The sequence below is a fragment of the Calidris pugnax genome, unplaced genomic scaffold, assembly GCF_001431845.1.
Source record: "Calidris pugnax isolate Ruff unplaced genomic scaffold, ASM143184v1 scaffold20, whole genome shotgun sequence".
Taxonomy (NCBI): domain Eukaryota; kingdom Metazoa; phylum Chordata; class Aves; order Charadriiformes; family Scolopacidae; genus Calidris; species Calidris pugnax.
This window is the reverse complement of record NW_015094510.1, coordinates 7,427,144-7,451,400: the sequence shown is the minus strand read 5'-3', so window position 1 is coordinate 7,451,400 and position 24,257 is coordinate 7,427,144.

Sequence of the window (24,257 nt, the reverse complement as noted above, 5' to 3'; positions counted from 1 at the left end):
ATAGATGTATCTCTGAATGATACAGAATCAGACACTTTTCTGGAAAGTCCTTTGAATGGATAGTTGTTTTCTAAGCCTGAAAAAGGGTGGGAATACATACCCATGTGGATGTTTTCCTTCTCTCATCCAAATGGATTACAGTGCAATGGATAAAGTTCTGAAGAGCCATCAGTTTTACAGTTTACTTAGTGACACTCTTGCATGAAGCATTGCCAAGGAAACACTCTCTCCATTTCACTTCCCTTCCCAAGGGAAAAAGCTCTGGTGTTTTGGGTCTCAACTGGGTTTAACTAGTTACTTCTCTTTTGTTACATGTTGTACTATGCTTTTATTCTTTTAATATTACTATTATATTATCTTGGGCTTTAGTAAACAATCTAGGATTGTTCAGGAAGGGTGGGCAACTGCTGGAGAGGGTACAGCAAAGGGCTACAAATATGATTAGGGGACTAGAACATGTCTCTTACAAGGAGAGGCTGAGCAACTTGGGTCTTTTTGTCTGGAGAAGACTGAGGGGGGATCTGATCAATGCTTATAAATACTTAAAGGGTGAGTGTAAAGAGGATGGGGTCAGTCTTTTTTCAGTGGTGCTTGGTGACAGGACAAGACATAACGGGCACAGACATGAACAGAAGAAGTTCAATCTAAACATGAGGAGGAAATTCTTTACTTTGAGGGTGGCAGAGCACTGGAACAGGCTGCCCAGAGAGATGGTGGAGTCTCCATCTCTGGAGACATTCAAAACGTGCCTAGGCGCGTTCCTGTGCAACCTGCTCTAGGTAGACCTTCTTTGGCATGGGCATTGGACTAGCTGATCTCCAGAGGTCCCTTCCAAATTGTCAGTCTAGGTAGTTTTTTACTACCCCTTACCAACTACCATTACAGGTTGACCTTGGCCTGCTCCCAGACACTCACCCAGCTATTTTCTCACTCTCCTCAGGAATAGCTTATGGGTCAAGATAAAACCAGGGAGACTGCTTACCAATTGCCATCATGGGCAAAAGAGACTTGATTTAAGGAAATTTAATTTAACTCATGTCATGGTCTGTTAAATATAGAGTAAGATGGTGAGAACCAAAGGCAAAACCTAAGACACCTTCTCCCACACTCACATCTTTTTTCCCAGGCTCAGCTTCACTCCTTTGTTCCCCATTCCTCTATCTACTCCTCTCCCAAGTGTCACAGGGAGATGAGTGAATGGGGAGTTGAGGTGAGATCATAATTGCTCCTCCCTGCTGCTCCTTTATCCTCACACTTTTTCCCTGCTCCACTGTGGGTCCCCATGGGTACAGTTCCTGTCAGGAAAATGTGCTCCAGTGTGGGGTCCTCCACAGGCGGAATTTACTTCAGCAACTATCCACCTGCTCTACCATGGTCTCTCCACAGGTTGCAGGGAAATTTCTGCTCTAGCATCTAAATCACCTCCTCCCCCATCCTTCATCCTCCTTGGTGTTCACACTGCTGTTTCTTACTCTATTTTGGTTAATTCCCGCTCTTTCTGTTCAGCATTTCTTTGCCCTTTCGTCAATACATTTTCCCAGAGGTGCCACTACCTTGGCTAAGGGGCTCATCTGTGTCCTGTGGTGGGTTAATTGCAAGCAGCTGTGTCCAATAGAGGGCAGCCCCTGACCACTCCTCTCAGAAACAACCTCTTCAGCCCCACTCCTGCCAAGAGCTGGACACCTAGGTGCGATACAGCAACACAGAGAGGCAGACTTTTTACAGGTCACTGCTGTGAGGATTCTCCAATATATAACTGAAGTCAGAGGGCAGGCCTTCCTTTAGGGCACAAACATAGATTTTTTTTCCCTACTCCATTTTCTGTTTCCACAAATCTTTTGAGAAGTCAGTCCTTTTTTTTGAAATGTCTGAACTTTTGCCAAGTTTTCTTGAAATTTGCCAACACTGTCAAACTTATTAGATGATGTTCTCGCAAGCTTCCTCAGGAATGCAGTATAAAAATACTTTGCAAAAAGATAAAAATTTCGTGTATAACCTTGCATGTAAAATCTGAGGCTCTAACTGTCCCTAGGGACATCCTGCAGCGTACCTATGGATGTGTTAGTAAAATAGCACTGAGATGACTGCAGAAAACAGAAAATGCCACTGGGTGATAAATCTTTTTATGAAAGTGAGCAAATCAGAAATGCTTTTCTCCATGGCTGCTGTTTTCAGAACTTTCACAGGAATTTGTAGTGACAATGCAAATCCTTTCAGGTGAAGAAAATAAATTAATCTGTATCTTCTACATCTGGAGAGAGTTATTTAGCCACCAGGCACAGAGAGAAAAGCAAACAATAAAACAAAGCAAAACAGCTTTTTTTTTTTTTAACTAGCGAACCAATGAAGTAATAGGCAACCCTTTGCCTGGTATTTGAAAGAAACAGGGTTAAAACTTGTTTCCAGAGAAAATTCTAGCATTGTGTGACTTATATTTAAAGAAATACCTATTTGTCAACACATACACGCACAAAAAAGAGAGATTTTATATAGAAAACTATTTAAAACATATCCTTGTTCTCAGGCGTTTAACAAGAGCAAGTTTGGGCAGTTAAGGGATCAGTATGCTGATTGCTTTAAATCCTATTCTCGCAACTAAATCCTCCCATGAACTGTATGGGAGGCTCAGGACAATGTCTTTTGCTTTTATGACTCAAACTAATTGGGTAGCTATGACCCAAAAGTAATTGAAGAAATCATGAGGTTTCTTGAACTTACATTCTTGGTGAATTTAACTTTGACTCTTCAAAGAACACAAGGGATAATGCTAGCAACTGTAATGAATAAACTATTCTAACTTGGTTTCTTAAGGAAGCAAGAATTTCTCAGCTACATTCTGTTCATCTATCTGTCTCCTATCTCCAAAGGCTTTTGAACACAGTAAATTTTAACTTAATTTGATAACATAATATGAGAGAGTATAAGTATTTTATAAAATTTGTGAAACTGCACTCTGGGTAAAAGAAAGACCAAACCAGCACTTTGCTGAGACAATGGTGTGAAATTAAAAATAATCTATTGTGTTTGCCCTGTTACTATCCAACGAGCAATGTGAACTTGCCTGTGGCCAGCCCACACCCGTACCCGTACCAGAATTAGCCGATGACATATACTGTCTGCTGTCTACAACATGGATTGTAATAGCCTCCTATTGCTGTGTTTGATGGATTGTTGATGTCCTAATACATAAGATAGAAGGAGTAAGTTATTCAAATTAGAAAATGAGAAGAGTTGTGTGTCAAAAATCAGTAGCAGACTAGCTTAACGAATTCTTCTTGCAAACAATGTCTTTGGAAACTGAGGTCTACATCTGAATCAAACCTAAGGAAGGCTACTGACATTGCATTTTCAGCCACTGATGTATGAGCCAGAAGGTCTCCTGTTATAGCTTCCTTATCCTATTCCATCATCTGTTATATGATAAAAAGTTCTCAAATACTTAAGAAACCCCATATATAAAAATTTCAAGGTTTCAGCTACAAAAAAAGAATTAAAGATATAAATCCAGTATTTCACTCATTATTGCCATTTTGTTTCTGTTTACCTTCTTTCTTCATCTCCTTTGTTCTCTTTTAATAACATATTTTGAGCTTAGCACATTGTTACATATTTAGGAATTCATCTTTCTTTGAGTAACCTGTAAGTGAAACTGTCTTCTTATTAATTAATATTGAAATGAACATTATCTATAAAGCATATCTTTTACCTAGTATAGCATAGATGTCAGGTTTCCCTTTCTGTCCTTTTTCCTATGAGAAAAAAAAAAAAAATTAAAACCTACTCTGAACATTTTAAATTGAAATTATGTGTTCAGATACATAGACATTAAAAAACTAGACTGAAAAATATTTGTAGGATCCTAAAAATTCTCTTAAGCTGAGATGCAGATCTAAAGTCAGGAGCATATTAAAACCTTGTTAAGGTTTATGAACAGGAAATGAGATGATTGTTCATAGAACTGAAAAACCTCTTCTCACTTAATGCTCATTTTCTTTATGCCTCTGTTCCCAAGAAAAATCTTCAGGACTACTTGAAAAACAAGCAAATGCAAAGAGATGTATGAGGACAGCAGAAGAAAATCTGTTGGTGGACTTTCCTTTGGAATTAAACTAAAACTCAGAGGGAACCTGCAAGGATTGACATAATTCTAAACCTTTCGAGAAAAAAAAAATATTGTAGTATTTAGATCTTAAGCTTTTTCATTATTTTGGGATGTTGCTATAGATTTAGAAATTCTAACCATTTCAGTAAATGTTTTATGTTCAATAACAACATGTAATTAAAATATTTTCAGGATATGCAGATCCATAAGCCTTTAAAATACCCATTTAAGTATGTTATGTTAGAGGAAAATATATATCGTGTCAAATTCAACATCCTGAGAGAGGTGAGGTTGTTGCCACTCCGTGTCCCCAAGTCCAATCTCTTGTGAGGCTGACGATGTATTTCCAGCATGTACATGTACACTGGACACATATTTATAGATACACAGGAGTGTTGGCATAGATCACAGATGGACACACACAACACTCACACAATTACTGACAGCACCAATGACGTCATCCTGCTCCCCTCTGGCTGAGCAGGATGGAGATCCAATAGTGAAAAAAAAATATATATCTATATGTACAAGGTGGATCCCTCCAGCTACTGAGTTCAGACCCTGAGTCTGCTCATTAGCTGTCCATGGATCCCAGTCTCTCCACTTGCTGGCTTCCCAGGTCCCAAGAGCCAGACAAGCATACTGACTAGAAAAACATTTACATTCAACTGGCCTTTTTTTCCCCCTAGATTTTCATTTTCCCTCACTTTTTCTTTCCCAATCACCCCTCCCTTTCCAGCTTTTGGTCCCTCCCCTAAACATCCAGTAATAAGTTCTCTGCAATCATGAACTTCTCTTCCCCCGCATACCATAATGTGTCCCTCTTCCCTAGACAGCCCAAACCCCTTAGTCTGAAAGATGATGCAAAGAGCTGCTCCTGATGACTCACTCACTTCTATGGGTTTCACACCTGGACAATGGCTTTCATGGGACAGCTCTGGGAGGGGTCTGGACAAGATGTTTGTTCATTCTTACCGAGTCCTTAATATGGGATCCTGCCTGCTGCTGTGCATCCCTGTGCCCCTCTGAGCTTGTGGAGATGGGCCATTGGTGGGCCAATGGGCCTTCTGTGACAATGGGCTCCCCCTCCTGCCATTGTCTCTCTCAACTCCTTTGTGGGTGTGCAGATGGGTTTATGAGCTTTTATCACATAACCTAGCATTGCCCACATAAAGGTTTAACTGAAGAGGATGATATCATCCTCTCTCCTTGCATGGTACTTCCCAGTGACCTGTTTCATATCCTGGGAAGGTTGTGTTCCCTGGGAAGAGGATGTAGTGCTTTCCCAGGTATGTCCTTGAGGGCTTCTAGATCTATGTGTGTTGACCCTTATAAATGTTGTTTATACTTCCTACCTCTGAAAAGAAGGGTATCAGAGAATAAAAACAGAAGTTTATCGCTTTAAATGAAACATCTCATAAGAACAGAATCCTATATTTGTATGAAGGGTGTATACAGCCTGTACCAAGGCTATATCTTTAGTATGGTGAGTTGAAATTTGAAATTAGGTAATATTAATTTATGACAGCTAGTATCTATACACCATGGTGAAAACGTTCCTATCAGTGTCCTTAATGACTGTGAAGATTGTCAGCTCAATCATTAAAGGGTTTCTATTTCCTTTCCTAAAAAACAATAGTCATCTTTGCTTTAATATGCTATCAGTTAAGCCTCTAGTTTTGCTACAACAAATCATAATGGATTATGTTGTTATAGCATCTGCCTGTCCAGGAAAAATGAAGAGAACATTAAATCTTCCTCAAAACTGTGCTGTTCATTCATTTTACTTGGTCCATCAAATAAAACTCAAATTGAAATTCTGGTTTATGAGGCAGCTCAGGACAAGGGAAAAACTGTATTGTTATGATTTTAGATGTGAAGCAGTTTCATTCAAATTTTGTTCTATTGAAAATTAAACTACAGCTAAAAAAAAAAAACAACATAGAAAGCACTGCTGTGTAGAATAATATTCAGTCTTCATCTATGAATATAAGAATAGTAGCTTCCTGTTATTTTAGGATTTTTTCTAATTTCTTCATTTTCTCCTGATCAAGACCAATCTTGCTTTCTTGCCTGTCTAAAAGTTCTCAGACCTTTTGACAAATTTAGCTAAACATTTCTTTTTTTCCTGAGGCAGTTCTCAGCTCTAACATACTAGAAAAGGTTTATTTATTTTTGGCAAAAGAAGCTACTCAAATGCTGCTGGCTTGATGCCACTATATCCTCAGAAGGCAAATGACTTCATTTTGAGCAGCCAGAAAAGTCTTGAATACAATTGTCCATGTTATAAACTCTCCTGATACAATGAAAAAGAAGAGTTTCTGTATCTCTTAACCTCTCACCATGCGATACTAGCAAGTCTGAAAAAAGGCTAGAGGATTTTTTATTCTCCCAATAGGTTGCTGAAGCAGCCTGGTAGCTCAGAATCAACATCTATTAGCAAGCAATCTCCAGTCTACAGCATTAATCATCTAAGACAAGTTTATCAGTTGGGTTTTCTTTGGAAACTGATCCAACCCACAGGATTTGCAGCTATGAATAGCTATATAGCATTTGTAATTTATGTTTTCCCTGTTTTTATGAACATTACTCCTGAATTAGTTCTTTCTAACCCTGCCACAAGACCACAGTAAGACTTTGTATATTTATAGGAATTTACTTAAGTGAGTACAGAAGTACCAACTAATATTCAAACATGCCAAACTTTCCCGTCAAATAGATGTCTCAGCTTTGTGTTTCAATTGCATATCTAATTTTAATAAACAATACTATCTGCACATAATTTATTGTCATATGTGTTTGGAATGAAACAAGCTCTGTCTTCTGAAATTGTACTGTAGCGGTTCATGTGACTGTGATCAGATATTTAACATGAGCAGGCTATCTTAAATGAACCAAATGTAGCTTTGGTCTAGGAGCGACTTAGTAGCCATTCGTCTGAATACTGGAACCAAAACTGATAATGCCTAATATTTTGGGAGTTAATCAAGATTACTGCCTTCTCAAGTTATTAAATGACATGAAAATATTTGCTAGGGTATTTGACATTGTGTGTTTAACTCACAAATTTAATAGGTGCATGGCATTTCTATTTTAAGAGTCAAGGCTAAAACATGTGAAAATTCCAGTGTCAATTAGAGGAATATATCCATGGATAACTACCTAGTATAGATAATTTTCCATAATCATAGTGACTGTCCAATTTATTGACTTCAGGAATTTTATTTTTACTTGTACAGCTTTTCTGCTATTCTGCAGAAAATTCTGCAACTTCTTGACAACAGTGAGGACCAGGTTCAATTTCTATATGTTGTCAATAAATACCATATCAAATTAGTGAACCACGTTTCACCTTCAAAAAGCTTGAATGAAAAGTCTTAACCAAAACGTACTTTACTAGAGGGTGAGAAGGAGAAACAGAAAGGAAATAACATAAACATGCAAAAATTCATTGTGTGCTCCAAAGCACAACAATAATATATTTAAGTCCGCCCTTTAAATTTCTTAGTGAAAAAAATGGTAAAACAGCAGTCTATTACCCAGTTTTCATCCATTTCCTCTATATTTTCTATCACCTATCCCAGTAAAGATGCTTGGTAGCAACTGCAAATAAATCTACAGGCACCCCAAAACAGCTGCTTCCTCCTTGTAGTGAGACTGTAAGGCACACCTGTCCACCAGGTATCTTTCCAATTTCTCTTTCTGTTGGAAGGCTACTCCCCTTCTGGGCTTGTCTTGGTTTGATGTAAAATCGAACCAGTTTTCTGTTCAGTAATTTTACTTCTCAGTTAAATCTCTTCTAGCTGAACTCTCTGAAATAACAGCATATTCTTCAAACAGCGTCTGCTTCCAGACTGATAAGACCTGATGTTTATGGTTAATACCAAGGAATGGTATGCAGAGAGGCTCTTGCTTATGCTTATTGCTGTAACAGCCAAGGTCAGATAACTTTGTTATGTGCCAAGTTGGAGGGTTGGAACCAGAAAAGTGTAAATGGGTTGCACCTGTGAGGAGGAGCTGACAGGACAGGTGATGCAAAACTGACCAACAGGGTATTCCAATCCATCTGCCCCATGCTCAGTATAAAAGCTGAGGTATCAAAGGGTTCAGCTTCTTCCTTCAATGGCCGGCATCTGAGGAGGACTCTGTTTGTCTGCCTTTGATCCCGATCCATGCAGTCTTGAATCCAGTTCCTGAATCCAGTTCCCATCCATCACTGAGTCCAGTCTAGGACTTTCCCAGTGCCTGCTGGTGACATGACTGTCATCCTCGGAGCTCAATATGGTTTTGAATATATTGTATATATTTCATTACTTTCTTCTTATTATATTTTCTTCTTATTATTTTCTTATTAATATTTCATAAAATTACTTTAGTTTCTTTGTCAATCTATAAGTCTCTCTCTTTCATTCTTGTCTCTCGGGAGAGAAGTTAAAGAAAGCATCTGTTTTTCATTCAGTGGCCAGTCCAGCCAGAATCGTGACAAGGTTTTGTATTTCCCTAGTTGGTTGCTCTTCCTTTTTTGTGCCTTTTTTGATGATGGTTACACTCAAAGACTACTTATATGAAAATTTGCTTATATAAGTGTTCCATAGGTATCTTGAGAAGAAGAAAAAGGATGAACTGTCTTATAGTCCTTAAAAACTGAGTTAGCTTTTGGAAAAGAAATTACAGTGTAGAATGTCCACAAAATCTTAGTAGATCAGTGGCTAATCAAGTTTTTATAATCCTCTGATTCAGAATGTAAGTGTAAATTCAGAATAATTTTTAGATTGAAAAAACAAACAAACCCACAAAGTTTTATGATCCTGTAATTTGGAAATAATTAATTGCAAAAGGAATTAATATATTTTAATGTAGCAAGTAATGTATTTTGGAAAAGCAGGTGACCTGCTTGAATGGAGGTAATTCTGAACTGGAGCCTTGGAAAGGAGGTTTTCTTGTTACTTACTCAGGCAAGTATGTAAACAAACACCTAAAATTTCCCCACCAGGAAAAGAGACTGAGTAAACAATAAGACCAGAACTTGAAAGAGAGGTTACAATGGGTACACCTGAACTAGAGATAAATGACTGTTTTCAGGAACCCAGATTCACAAGTACAACCCACCCCACGATGATGAACTGGAAAATAATACTATCCTAATTTTCTGGCTTCCATAGGAAGGTCATAGGCTGTAAAAGGGTCTGTCTCTCATTCTAGATAGACCTTATGCTGGGGGACAAAATGTTAAAGTCTGACAAGTATAGCTTATAAACATTTTGCCTTCTGCTTGCCAGAATCGTTAAGCATGCCAAAACTGCTCTATTGAAAATGCTGCCAGCCAGTCCACTTTTTTTCTTACTTTCTATCTACTTGTTCTGCTGGGTGCAAATGAAATCTCAGGGAACATGGCCACCTATGTTCATTACCAAGTTTTTCTAGCTGCTTTGCCAAATTCCTGAAAGATGCAGATGCATTTGTGGAGCTGTCTGCAATATTTCAGTAGAAAAGCTTCTTAGAAAATCTTGTAGTCATATGCACTGTGTAAGCAGTCATATGCACTTCAGTAAAAATTAAAATATATGCCATGGACACCTGTAGAAAGTTTGACAGATGTCCTTTTTCATAAAAAATGCTTTTAAATTAACAAAATCAAGGAAAGAGTTTAAATGTAAATTTTATACTAAAATATTACATTCAAAATTCATGGATTCATGGATTTGACAGAGTTGGAAGGGACCTCTAGAGATCATCTAGTCCAACTCCCCTGCTAAGCAGGATTGCCTAGAGCACATTACTCAGGACTGCATCTATGAGGATCTTGAAAATCTCCAGAGAAGGGGACTCCATGACCTCCCTGGGCAGCCTGTTCCAGGGCTCTGTCACCCTCACCAGAAAGAAGTTCTTCCTCATTTTTGAGTGGAACTTCCTATGTTCCAGCTCATGCCCAGTGCCTCTTGTCCTATCGCTGGAAACCACTGAAAAGAGTCTAGCTCCCTCCTCCTTCAACCCACCCTTTAGGAACTTGTAAACATAGATGAGGTCTCCCCTCAGCCTTCTCTTCTCCAGGCTAAAGAGCCCCAGATCTTTCCTCATAAGGGAGGTGCTCCAATCCCTTCATCATCTTAGTTTCCCTATGTTGGACTCTCTCCAGTAGTTCCCTGTCCCCCTTGAACTGGGGGGCCCAGAACTGGACACAGTATTCCAGTTGTGGCCTCACCACTGCAGAGTAGAGGGGGAGAATGACTGCCCTCGACCTGCTGGCCACACTCTTTCCTATGCAGCCCAGGATTCCATTGGCCCTCTTGGCAACAAGGGCACATTGCTGGCTCATGGAAAGTTTGCTTATCCACTAGGACCACCAGATCCTTTTCCTCAGTAGTGCTTCCCAGAAGATCCACCCCTAACCTCTATTGGTGCCTGGGGTTCTTCCTCCCCAGGTGCAGGACCTTACATTTGCCCTTGTTGAAGCTCATTATATTCTTCTCTGCCCAGCTCTCCAGCCTGTTCAAGTCCCAAAGGATGGCAGTACAGCCCTCTGGAGTGTCCGCCAGCCCTCCCCGTTTGCTATCATCAGCGAACTTGCTGAGGATACACTCTGTCCCCTCGTCCAGGTCATTGATAAATAAGTTGAACAGGACTGGGCTGAGTATTGACCTCTGGGGGACGCCACTGGTTACAGGCCTGTAATCATCTCTGCTTTCATTCTATATTTGGTTTGTCTGTGGGGTTTTTTTGGTTGTGTTTTTTTGTTTGGTTTTTTTTTTTAACTAGTGTGCAGTATGAGCAATATTAATGACAACCTCATCACATATACACAAATAGCCCATTTCTGCATGATACAAATACCAGAAAGTATTAACTGAAGAGAAAGCAGAGGTGACAGGTATTAGTGGTAGGCATGTTAGTGTACCGTGCTCTGGAGATAGTACATGTGCAGAGATGATTTGTGATCTGAACAGAATTGTGCATGACTTCGCAATGGCTGACATATCATAAATCTGTGGGTAATTGTTGGGGAAGCTCGTTTCAGAGCAATAAATGGGAAGTCAAGCTATTAAATAAAAATTCCAGTGGCAAAAAACCTATCAGAAAATTTTAAATTAAAGGTTCATTTTTTACAATCTATAGAAGCCTTACATAATACTTCCTCCTGTCAAAAAAGTGGCCAGTGTAATACACATGGATAAGCTGAATATAATGACTCTATTTGCACTTTGGAGGAACAGGGCACAAATACATAAGCAAATACAGCCATTACGTTTAGCACTTTCCCATTCTATCACAATAAAAGCTAAGGAAATATAGAACAATTACCTTCTAAGGAAAATGGATGGACTGGTACCTTTTGAAATGCTTGAAAACAGAATTGGGTAAAACACTTGCAGATTTATTTGAAAAAAATACTATGGCCATCTGGTTGACTATAAAATCTAGGGAGATTTCTTTATTTTCTTTGCTATCATGCTGTCATTGGTGCCATGTTGTACTTCAAACAGGCTAATGAATTCAACATACACAAACTTAAAAAGAGTGTTAAGAGATAAACATGATGTCTATATTGTATATAAATATATTGTGTTATTTATAAAATAGGTCCTTACTTTTGCAGTCCAGTTTAGAGTTCTATTAGAATAGAATAAAACTAGAATAGCATATAATGTAATTTACTCAAAATATTTTAATTAAACACGTTTTCTATTAGTACTGAATACTTCCCAAGTGATAAAAGAAGTTGCAGAATATAATTAAAATAAGATTCAGACAAATACAATTTTTCTTGTCCTTATTCAGAAATCTCCTATTATTCACAGATCAATTCTCTGTACAAGTTTTGATGTTCATTCCAAGTCCCCTTAAGTTTCCAGAGTACCTGAAATCCTCAAGCTTTTTCTGTAATCACAGGACCACATACAATTCCACAGTCTGCTGAGCATTTGCAGAACTGATATTTTGGCATTATTTTCCTTTTAAATGTTGGCAGTGTCAAATATGTTCTCCTGGCCATCTGCAGATAGCGTTCATTCTGTGAATTGGGAATATATTTTACACATTCACTCTCAAGAAATGCATTATGTAAGGGGGTTTCATAGCTTAATTATTTAAGACAAAATTTGTATTTGTTGGGATGCATATTTTAAAATGAAATCAGGATAGAAACTGGAGTGGGTTTTGATGAAGGAATATAGATATTTTCCCCACCAGATGTAAATTAAAATACCAATTCGTATAATTTAATAGACTTTTCTTTACAGTCTGAATTTTTATTATTACTTATCCTTTCCCTGTTTTACATTAGGCAAATGATAACACTCTGGGTTTACTGTTTCAAGAGTATTATTGCACCTTCCTTGTTCTTTTGAAACTCTCTTTTAATGTATTACTAGTATTCTTCCTATGAGACTTAATCAGCTATAAGAAAACTGCTGATTTTAGAGATCTCACTACAGTGAAAAAGACATGATGCATTTCTTCTTTAGTTCTGATTCAGATATAAAATTTAAGTAAAAAGGTCACTGAAAAAAACCCAAACAAACATACATGTTTGTCAGTGTAGAACATGAAACTGAGAGTAAATTTGCATTTCATATTCTTGAAATAAATGTTAGACCATCTTTAAATATTTAGGTTGCCTCCACATAACACTATCTTTATGTTACTCAATCGTACAGATTTCCAAATCTCATTCCCTTTATGTAGGATTATTTCTATTTTCAGGTAAAGGTCTAGTTACACTAAAATGCATCAGCAGCAAAAACATAAGGAGTAGAACCTACTCTCCTATTCTTCAAAGGTGCTCTGTGCTCCCTGATATGCACTATTCTAGCTTTTTATGCTAGAATAATAGAGATTTTTTTTTTAATAGTTCTAGCCACCTTTGTAATCTAATTGCACTTAGAAGAAATATAATTCTATTGTTTTGTGCTAGCTATGCCTCAATCAAGCAAAGAAACATATTCCACACCATTTCTGTTTTCTGGAGAACTTGAACTGAACTTAGGTGGCTAGGAACTAGGTCTAGGGAGGCTTTTCATATGCTAAGTAGCCTAAAACACTTTACTCGGGTAGCATTCTGAGACCATGTCCTTTACACACAAGTACAACCCAGGAATTATGGTTCATAAAAAATCGTATGAAAACTAGTTTCTTTCAGAAGTCACAAAAAGGGGACTACTGTCTTTTGCACCTTTCATACATGTAGTTAGAACATCCCATACAAATGGCAATAAAAAAATATTATAGAAACTGTCTATGACATTCAAATCCTTGGTCGTCTTTCCTTCCTTCATTGATGACTCAGAAAGTTCATTTAGAATGCACTGGCTTTTGGGTTGTTTTCTGGGTTTGGTTTTGGTGCCCTCCTCCCTTCCCCCCAATATTTGCAACAAAAATGTGAAATTATTTTTCTGGGAATAGAAAAATAGAGAAAACATTTTCTCCAGGAAAAACGGTTGTGTTGGCATGGCAACAGATAGGGAGGGATTTCAGAAAAACTCTATGCAAGATGCTCCCACTGAATTTCCCCTTAATGTCCTTAACAAAGTTGAAATCTTTGGGAATGATCATGAAAGATGTCAATAAAATAAGATGTATTTAAAAATAGAATAAATAGGTCTCTGTTTCCATTTTATTGTTGCTGTTAATACTTATTTACATGTAAGTTGAGTTTATTAATGTTCTTACATAACTATTTCCAAAATTCTGCTCAATTTTTCATAACTCTAGGCTGGTGGTGTATTATAAAAATGTCTACCAAATAATTGTACATATTGCACAATTCTCTGCTTTAGAATTGCTAATTAGGAATAGAAGTGGGGTAGTAATGAAAGATTTTTTCTGCCTCTTTGAAATACTCAGTGAGGCAATGAAAAATATTTCTGCATAAAATTCTAAAACAGCTTCTGGCATGAATTTATATTGAAGCTCGATGCTGGAAGAGAAAAAGAAAATAATAAACTTTGTTGACCTAATTTCCGTGGATAATTCAGCGGTACTGACACCAGCAGCTCACCAAGAAAGATATTGTCCAAGCAATTCTCTATAAATAATTTATAAAGCCATACTTAGGAGTACGGCTTTTTAAAAATGGTCCTTCCAAAAAAGTTGAATTGCATCATTAAACAAAATCATTGAGAGCGGCCAGAGTGCTCTTTAAGAAGAGAGTTTTCAGGGAGCGCAGAATAAAGTAGTTAATCTGCAAAACTGTCTTAAATCATTGTATTAGAAAGGTCATGAGCACATAACTATGATTTAAACATGCTTTTCTAACACTTAAAAGGATTACTATTCTACAATAACCCATGCATTACATCCATGCAAGGAAATTATTTTCTGAATAGACTGACATCAAACAAAGCCATTAGAGAAAGGTCCAATCTGGCTTTACAATCAAAAAAAAAGCAGAAGCAACAAAAACAACCTTTCTTTTAAAATAAAAAAATATACAGTATGAGATTTGACTGTGTTTAACAGTGCACAGTTCTCACAGTAGCTAATAAAACACAAGCTGTTCTTCATGGAAAAAAAATAAATTAAAAAATCCAGCAGTAGTTTGCAGGGAGGGACAGTGAGCTTAAAAGGGAAATTAGCACCCAGATGTCCATCTAAGAGTAGCTGCCCTCAAAGCCACTGTAGACAGAATACATTAGAAGTGCACTCAGAAGAGGCTGATAGTATTTTAATTAATGGAGAACACTTGTGGGCCATTTAGTGTTGCTAAGAATTAGGCAAGCTAATTGATCCAGCACAGGTGCAAGTAATTGAGAGATATGCCTGAGACTGAGGATTCACATCTAATTTACTCTGGGAGTTTTGCAGATACAGTGAAAATTTAGTTTACAGAAATCTCTAAAAGGAAATGGGTAATGATATTTAAGACAACCTCACTAGCTAAAAAGAGGAAAAAGAACAGTTTGACTAGGAAGAAGTGGTGTAGCAAGATTACTTGTACAATACTATGCAAGTGAGAAATAAACTTATTCATTAATTGCAGTAATTCACATTTAATCTAGGTTAGGAATACTGAACTATAAAAATTGTACAGTGAATGCTTGAGGATTAAGCTGAATACCTTCACGTTATAAAGAAGACCTGAATAGGGTTACATAATATATTATTAGCAATTTTTAAATATAGTTCCAATTTAATCTGCTCAGCATTCTAGAATAATGGTTTAGGAAATTAAAAAAAAAACAAAAAGAAGAAAAAAAATTATTTTTCCCAGTTACTTTTTTATTTGATAAAGCTGACATTTTTCTTTTGTTATGAGTTTGGGAATTTTACCTTTTAAAATAGACACTAAAGCTTTTCAAAAGTAGTGATTTGAATTCACATTTCTAAATAAATGCCCTTACCTTTAAAATTATTAATTCTGTATCCTTTGACCTTTTTGTTGGGCATTTCCATTTACTTAATTAAGAAACATCAGTAGTTTGTTTCTTCAGTAGTTATTTACCGAAGCAGTCTATGCTTATGAAGACTCTCATACATGGGACTAGGGTTTGGTGTTTGTACACAATATGACACATAATTAATAGTATGTTGCAAAGCTCAACTTCTATGCATTTTGTCAACTGCTAGTTTCCCAAAGAAAATCAGTAGGTTCATAAGTGGTAAAACAGGAACTTTAAGTCCATGCAAAAACTCACTGTATTCAATAGTTGGTGCTTAGACTAGGCAACATAAAATGCCCAGGAGAGGGGCACAGATTAAGCCCTGACAGTCTTGAGAGCTTAGGCTCAGGTTCCCAGAGTTAGTTAAGCCTGTAACTTCAGTGAGGATCGATGCAAGAGAGGGACCTAAATCCCTCAACGCTTTAAAGTATCAAATCTTCTGAAAGATGTCTTTCATGTAAGACCATCAATGCAAGTACTCAAGTCCGGCAGTGAAAACCATTCAGCTGCCACCTACCTGTTCACATGAAAAACTAACTGACTGCATGCTTACATGCAAAGATACCAGAACTTCATGTTCATATACAAAGAGGAACCACAGAAAAGATAAAGAACACAAGAATGAAACATGGCTGTTAAACACACTGATGTTGAATACTCGAAGAGGTAAGGGATAGCCTGTTCTGTGTGGTCTGAAGGCCTTTTTTAATCTCTGGGGAAATAATCATATAAACTATTTTTAAAAAGGAGGTTTCAAGCTCCAGGATTTACCAGTTCTTACTGAATGTCACCCATTTACAATAAAGGGATCAGAAAAAATCACTTATTTTCTTACAGCACAGTAGAACAAATGTAGCAATAAAGGCATGTAGCACTCTCAAACATAATCTGTAGCTCTGAGGAGATCACCTAAAGCAGTGGGATGTTTAGTTTAAACACAGACAGCATGAGAAGTGATTACTTTTCTCTCACTTCCAAAGTTTTTCTAAGAAGCACACTTGCTGACTCTAGCTGTCATGTTTTCAAACAAAACATGTTCATCTTCTATTAATTTTCCAGGAAGTTCATTAGTCACTATCTTTTGAGAGAGTTTTGGACAATACGTACCATTTTACACTGCTGTTGGAAAGTTTTGGAGGTAGCTTTAAGATTCTCCCAACCTTTTCTCCAACTTTTCCCCACTGCCTAGTCCAGGAAGCTCTATACTGAGAGTGCCTTTAAGTAGATGCCTGCTTAGCAGTCTAGATTTTTTTGGATCCTGTTCTATTAACACCAGCCTCTTCAACTGAACAAGAATGTAAGACATTTAGCTGAGATCATATTTAATTAGTGCTATTTTTTTTGTGGTGCATCCATCATCACTATAGTAAACTCAGCTGTTCTAAATTCCTGCAACTGATTGTGCTCTTTGCCCATGTTGTAATTCTGTACTGGGGTATACTGGGATAAAACTCAATATATCCTACTTCTTGTTTCTTCTCATAGATGTCTTGCTTTCATCAGACATTTGAGAAGATGATATGGAAGAAAACCAGTAAAAGGTCCCTTTATCTATGCTGGTTGATCTAGGCACAAAATTTAAAATTTAGAAGCGTATTAAAGATCCTTTATTGGAAGTGCTGTTAAGCATATCATTAGGGGTGTTTCTAAACACAGGTATAAACTGTTACGTCAGTATGATGCTTATTTTATGCCTGAGGCCTTTTTATTCACTTTTCCAAATAATCAGAGAAATTTGCATATTACTGGATTTTACTCTATCAGTATGCCTTTAAGATTAAGACTTTTTTATTATTTCTAGTTGGTAAACTTTTCTTCACTGCTTCATCCTGTTGAACTTCTCTGGTACAATCTCTACATGAAACCATCTGCTGCTGGGAGAAGCAAGATATTGATGAAAATTTCAAGTAAATCCTTATGCCATTTGCAATGCCCCATAGTCCATGAATACCAAACAGAAGTCATTCTTTAAAGTAGTTCTCATTACAGTTTCCTTTAAAATAAGAGATAAATTGCAGGTCAAATCTTAATGTGGAAAGCAAGTCTCTAAGGGCTACCACAACATATAAGCCAAAAATTTTTAGTAGCACATTCCCTTTACTAAATTGCTCTATTCTTGACATATGTGCAAGTGTCTTTCTAGCTGTTAATAATAATTCAGAATTATATAGAGCATTAGCTCTAATTTTGTTATGATTGAGAACTCCTTTCTGTTTAAAGGTCAACCATTCTGAGTGCTCTGAAATTTGCATGTTTACTCAGCTTCTTCTAAAACTTTCATCACTTGATTTAGCTGCAATAAGAAGTCAACAATCCAGATTTGGAGTCACTGAAGTAAAAGTCCTTATGACATAGCATTCTGAATAAATTGCTTTTAGCCCTTGGATTGTACAGTGATCTTCTAATGCACACACAGGGCTCAAAGAAGATTGTGTGGTAGCTGAACTCAGAGTTCAGCTCTCATAAACATGCTGCTTACCCTCCCTCAAGCAAAAGCAGTATTGTAGTCATTTTTATAATAATCCTCAGATGATCCAGATTGGTGTATGTCACACAGACATACCCAGGACTGACGGCTATGTATTTGAGAAGACACCCTTCAGACAATTTCTGGCAATTCAGAGTTTCTTGTGTTTTAGGCAGTATAATGGATGCTTTGTTGCTGCCATAAATCCTGAACTTGAGTAGTGATCTTGACAGGCTCTGACCTTAGCATCTACTATGGCCATGGGATTTATCTAAGCAATGCTTAAGCTTTTCAGTCTTGGCATAGGGTAATGCTTGGGAAGGGAATCAAGTATTTTTAACCAGATGGCTGGCCAGTGCCTGGATGTTAGGCAAGACAAGGGTCTTTACGATGGCATCTTCAGTTCGCTCAGGTGAGACTCCCAAAACCGCTGTTATGCTGAATTATGATACTTGGCTGGTCTATTGTCCTGAGACTGGTCCAACACTTGCATGATCTACTGCTATTGCTATTTAAATTACATACAAAATATCTACTGTCTTGACTCCCCATGAATCTATCTGACAGAATCATATCTGTATCTTGACAGGCAGTTTCTACTAGTCTTTACTAACAAGATTCCCCCTAAGAGATCAGGAAGAAAATCTGGAGCTCGACTAGAGAAAAAGAACAGAGAAAGGGAAAAGCAGGAAAGATAGCACCAGCCTTGGATCCAGCGCCAGTCCCACTAACAAAACAGCAGCCCGGATTCTTAGGTACCACAGGACAGCCTCTCCCCTGGTTTAATATAGACAGCCAGTCTCCTCCCCCAGTCCACCTTCTTGCTCTTCATATAAATTGTAATATGCAGTTCTTTCTGGAATGTTCTGGAAACTGGCTGGAGTTGGGGGTGAGGGGTGGGTGGGAAGCGGGGGATGTGGGGGCAGGGGGGTGGCCACCCTGGAGTCCTGCGTGATAGCTACCCAACGAGGATTGGTGACCCTGCAAGGGAAGGAAGCTGGTCCAGAAAAGTCTTGCCTCGTCAAGGCATCCGGTCTTCCCCCAGTGGTGCCGGTGCTGGGGCCACCGCTGCCTCAGCTGCTGGGCTGCACTGCCCGTGGGGAACCAGCCCAGCCTGCTCCTTTCCTCTCCAACCGCAACCAGTTCACCCTTGTTCTGTCCTCACTCTTCAGCGAGTGTTTGAGGCAGTTTCTTGTAGTCTGAGTGTCTACAGCTGGAATGAAAACTGCCTGAATGGCTGGGCCCACAGGATGGTGATCATCTATGCTGACATCTAGTTCAAGGTCAATAATTAGCGGTGTACCACAGGGGTCAGTTCTGGATCTAATCCCATTCAGCATCTTCCTTCATGATTTGGATGATGGGGCAGAGGGTACCCTCAGAAAGTTTGCTTATGGCACCAAACTGGGAGGGGTGGCTGATAAGCCATGAGGTCGTGCTGTTGTCCAAAGGGACCTTGACAAGGTGGAAAAATGTGATAACAGATACTTTATGAAGTTCAGCAAGCAGAAATGAAAAGTCTTGTACCTGGAGAAGAAGAGGCCCATCCACCAATATATCCTGGGGGCCGTCCAGCTAGAAAGCGGTTTGGTAGAAAAGAACCTGAGGGTCCTGATGGAAACAAAGTTAAATATGAGTTAGAAAAGAAAAGACAGCTAATAGTGTCCTGGGCTGCATTTGGCAAAGTATTGCCAGTGGGATGTGGGAGGGGATCCTCTGACGCTATACTCAGAGTACTGTGTCCAGTTCTGGGCTCCCCAGTACAAGAGAAACATGAGCACATTGGAGAGAGTCCAATGAAAAGCCACAAAGAAAAATAACGGGCTGGAGCATGTATGCTATGGGGAAAGGCTGAGAGAGCCTGTGGGGCTGTTCAGCCTGGAGAAGTGAAGGCTCAGGGAGATCTCAATGGGTATAAAAAAGAGATTCAGGCTCTTTTCAGTGGTGTCCATTAACAGGATGAGAGACAACTGGTGCAAACCGAATCACAGGAGATTCCCTCTGAACATCAGGAAACACTTTTTTTTTTTTACTGTGAGGGTGACCGAGCACCATCAGAAGTTGTCCAGGGAGATTGTACAGTCTCCCTCATTGGAGATAGTCTGGGTGCTGCTGTTGTCTGGATGTAGTACTAGGCAGCTTGTGTTAGGTGGCCCTGGCCAAGTAGGGGTGTTCGACCAAATTACTTCCAAAGTCAAATGACTTCTCAACCATTCTCAATGATTTACTAGGGTTTGTTGAATTTGGTGTGCTTCATGCTCCCTTGATTTACTATAAGGTAGGGATAAGAATCAAAGTACTAAGAGTTCTGATCAATGAGTGATTTTATTCTTAAAAATCATACAGCAACCAAAATTAGTTGCTATGTACTCTTAGTTAATACACAGCATCATCCCCTTTTGATGTAGCAATGTGTTTCTAACGTGTTATTAAAACAAAAACTTAGCTTGTGGTGAAAATGATGAAATCTTAGAGATTTATAGTTAGACGTTGATTTAACAATCCGTATGTGTACTTTCAACCTATTGCACATGAAACTGCAGCTTCTCCAAGGGAAAGCTAGCAGGGAGACTTAGGTATTCAGTACTAATTTCTGGAAAACCTATTTATGTTCTCTGGTAGAGGTCAGAATAAGGTCATTTAATAGTAACACTTTTTTAAGTTGTCTGTGACTTAAGGTTTTCTGACCTGCTGTAATGTTCTGTGTTGACCTGTGTATAGCCAAAAAACTTCCATAAGAGATCTTGTCAGTCAACTCTTAATGAAGGGCTGGGCTTCGATTTTTTTGATGCAGTGGTAAAGCATAAATTGTACTAATGGGTTTTGGGATTGGGAAATGATACTAATTGGATTTGGGAAATGAGATTGGATTCAAGCCATTCATAGCAGTATTATTTACAATGTAACAATGCACTTAATATGTATAGATATGATCTATCAGCAAATTGAGTATTTATCAATTGGCAGAGGTTCTAAATATCACCAGGTAAATTCACCTTTGGAGCATAACTAAACTTCAGTATTTCATACCAATGGAAATCTAGAAAATGCAAAAAAAATTGAAAATTTTTAAGAAAATATTTCTTATAAAGTTACCTCTTTTATATACTTCCATCTTCCTCACAGGTGATGAGAGCATTCAGAAATACAGAGGACTGCAATTCTACTGTTGTCCAAGATGATGTAAATTACTTCTCCAAACTCATACTAAATCAGCACAAGGAGTGTCACACCTCACACAGGTTTAGAAGGTGTTACAGATACATTTAGAGTTACTTCCAGTAGTGTGCGAATTATTATAATCTGGGAAAAAATAATTCCAGTGCTGCCATTGCTTCCACGTTGTTTCAGATATATTATACACATTCAGAGAAGTAATTCTTGTAGTCCTGGTCAGAATGGTAGGCCAAGTAAGATGATGTGATAAGTCACTATCAAAATGTGTTGCACTACATACTAATACAGGTGACAGCTATCTATAGGAAATAAGAAACATGGGAAAAATGGTGAAACTCTCAAATGGTCTTGTTGCTAGTAGACATCTAGATTTCAAGGTACTAACACAAGTATTGGAGGGGTAAAATAAGTGGGGGTGTCTCGGTAATATATATATAATCCAAGGAAGCTACAGGTTTCATCTTCCAAAATTTTGCTGCACGTTTCACAGTAACCTCTGTCATGTACTGCGAAGTGCTTTTCATGCAGGTAAATCTTCTGCCATTTCTATTGGAGCTAAGATTTCAAGTGAGCTCCACCAAGAGATATATTTGTCCCGCTATCTAGCTTATTTTTTTCTTGCACTAATTTATTAGGATGTATTGTTATGTATTTTACAACATCAACAATGAGACTAGTACATAATACTTTAAATATGATACCTACCCAGGAGATCTTTATTTCTAAATATTAAATAGATACAGAAGAGGACAAATGATGACAGGGAAGGATTATGTTGAAAGAACAACATTTAAATGAAACTAAAATTCAGTAGAACTATAAGTACAACATTTTATTGATAACTTTTCCATTTAAGTTTTAATGAGGTTTATATTAATATATTTACATAATATATTTGTATTAAATATTTGTATGAAGTGTAATTTGGCTACCTTGCATGGGATTCATCTCACTTATCTTTAAACTTAACAACCCAGCTACTTACTGTAGGCACTTCCAGCACAGTCACTTCCTGAGAGTGATTAATACGACCTATCGCAGAATTTTAATTAAGCATGAGAAGAATCATCCTCTGGGGATGTCTACATCTTTCTCCAAGGGGAGTCTTGGCTATTTAGCTCACATACAAACATTTATCTTTGATGTACTTAGGAAAGGGATAATAAATTCTAGCAGATTGCATTCTGCATAGATGATACCAGAAGAGGAATTCATAAGCCAAATTTTTTTCCAACAATAGCTCAACAGCTATTGACCATTTCCTTATTACCTATCCCTTCATAATTATTTTATTTCTCTTTGTCTCGTTATTTTAAGTAAATTTTCATGACAATCCTGAAATATTTTTTCACTTGGTATTTATATTAATAAATTATTTCTGGAGGTGTTAGATGTTGTTCACTTTGCATGTAAAAGTAATCCCACCAGCTTTTCAGTTGTTTGTACGTGTGGTTTTCCTCATCTTTGTTTCAACTCTCATGGCATTTCAGTAGCCACAACTCAGAAAAGCACCTGCTATTCTTGTAGTGGTTTCAACAGTGCTCATATAGATTATGACATGCTTTTCTTATATGTGCAGCCTAGCTTGGGGCGCCTTTTTGTGCCTTCCTATTACATTGCAAGCTCAATATCTAATTTACTGTCTACTATCCATCATCTCTAGATCTTCTGCAGGATTACAGCTGTCCAGGGCTCTACGTCCCTTGAATTGCATTAAAGAATATTTTCGCCAAGATATATTATCTTATATCTTCTATTCTGAACCACATTTCATTATTTCTCAGATGTTTCTAACTCCCTACGTTTCATCTGTATTATCTTGTTTCTTTCACTCTTGCAGTGCCTGATGTATGACCATACAGATTTGAAATCAGCAAGTACATTTAAGCAGAAACATAAAAAACGTCTTTGATTAGATCTTGCTGTTGTCATGAATGTAATGCACTATCTTGCAAGCTCATGGTACAATGATATCTGCATCCATGGACTAAGCTGCTGTTTTTTCATTTACATAGGTTCATATGTAAATTTTCTTTAGAGAAAATCGAATACGATTAATTTAGATATGTGATTTAGATGCCAGAACACCTACATTCTAGGACATTAACTCTGTTGAATGTGAGTGTGGTCCAAATTACTTCTTCTAAAAGAAGTATCATTAGCAAAAGAATACCTGAAGGTCTCCAAAGCATTACAGGTCAAATTCTGAAAAGAATTTGCAAGAATTTGCAATTTTGGGTTTGTGAAAAAAAAAAAAAAAAGAAAAAAAAAAGAGGTAGCATCTCTTTATCAGAACTGTGGTACAAAAGTGAATGATTTCAAAGATTATGAAACATTAGGAGACTGCTCATAATACTAATAGACAAAACCTTTCTCTTAGCATGACATATGAATCAAAATTCTTACTTTTATTGCATCAGCACCTAAGTTCTCTGTAGCTGGACATGGCTCTCTCTCTTCCAAATCAATGCCAGTCTCTGTCTTTCAACTCAGAGTTCTGCAGCTCTCTCACATTAATTTTTGTTTATTATTGCTCTGGCTATTTTACAGTGTCAATGTACATATTCATATACTATGACAATCAACATACACATTAAAAATTCTGAATAATTTTTCTATGAGACTCTCTGTGACACTGTAACAAATGATTCATCTGTGGGTATTTTTGCTAAGGAAAACTTTACTTTCTTATCTTTTTTCCAAATGATTTAAGAATATATTAGCAACTATTCCATAGCAGTAATCACAATAAATTCTCTTAAGTGAGAAAGCTACTTTTTATTTCTCTACTGCCCTGCCCTGTCCTTCTTTCTTATCCTTTTTACCAGTTACTTGTCAATGTAAGGACACTACCTAGTGTGGGTGAACAGGATTGTAGAAGAAGCAGAGACCAGAAGAAGGAATAGAAGAAGCAGGACACAGGCAGAGGACAGCCCATGAGCAAGTCTTAACAACCCATAAACAATGCCTGGCGGCCCGACAGTAGTACTATATAAGCTGCATGTTTGTTATAATAAACAATTCTGATTGCACTTCTGACTGGGGTCTGTGCCTTCATACACCCATGTTGGGCATTAGTCAGGAGACTGAAAGACATCTGGACTGGTACTGCAGCCCGATTGAACCAGAGATTGCC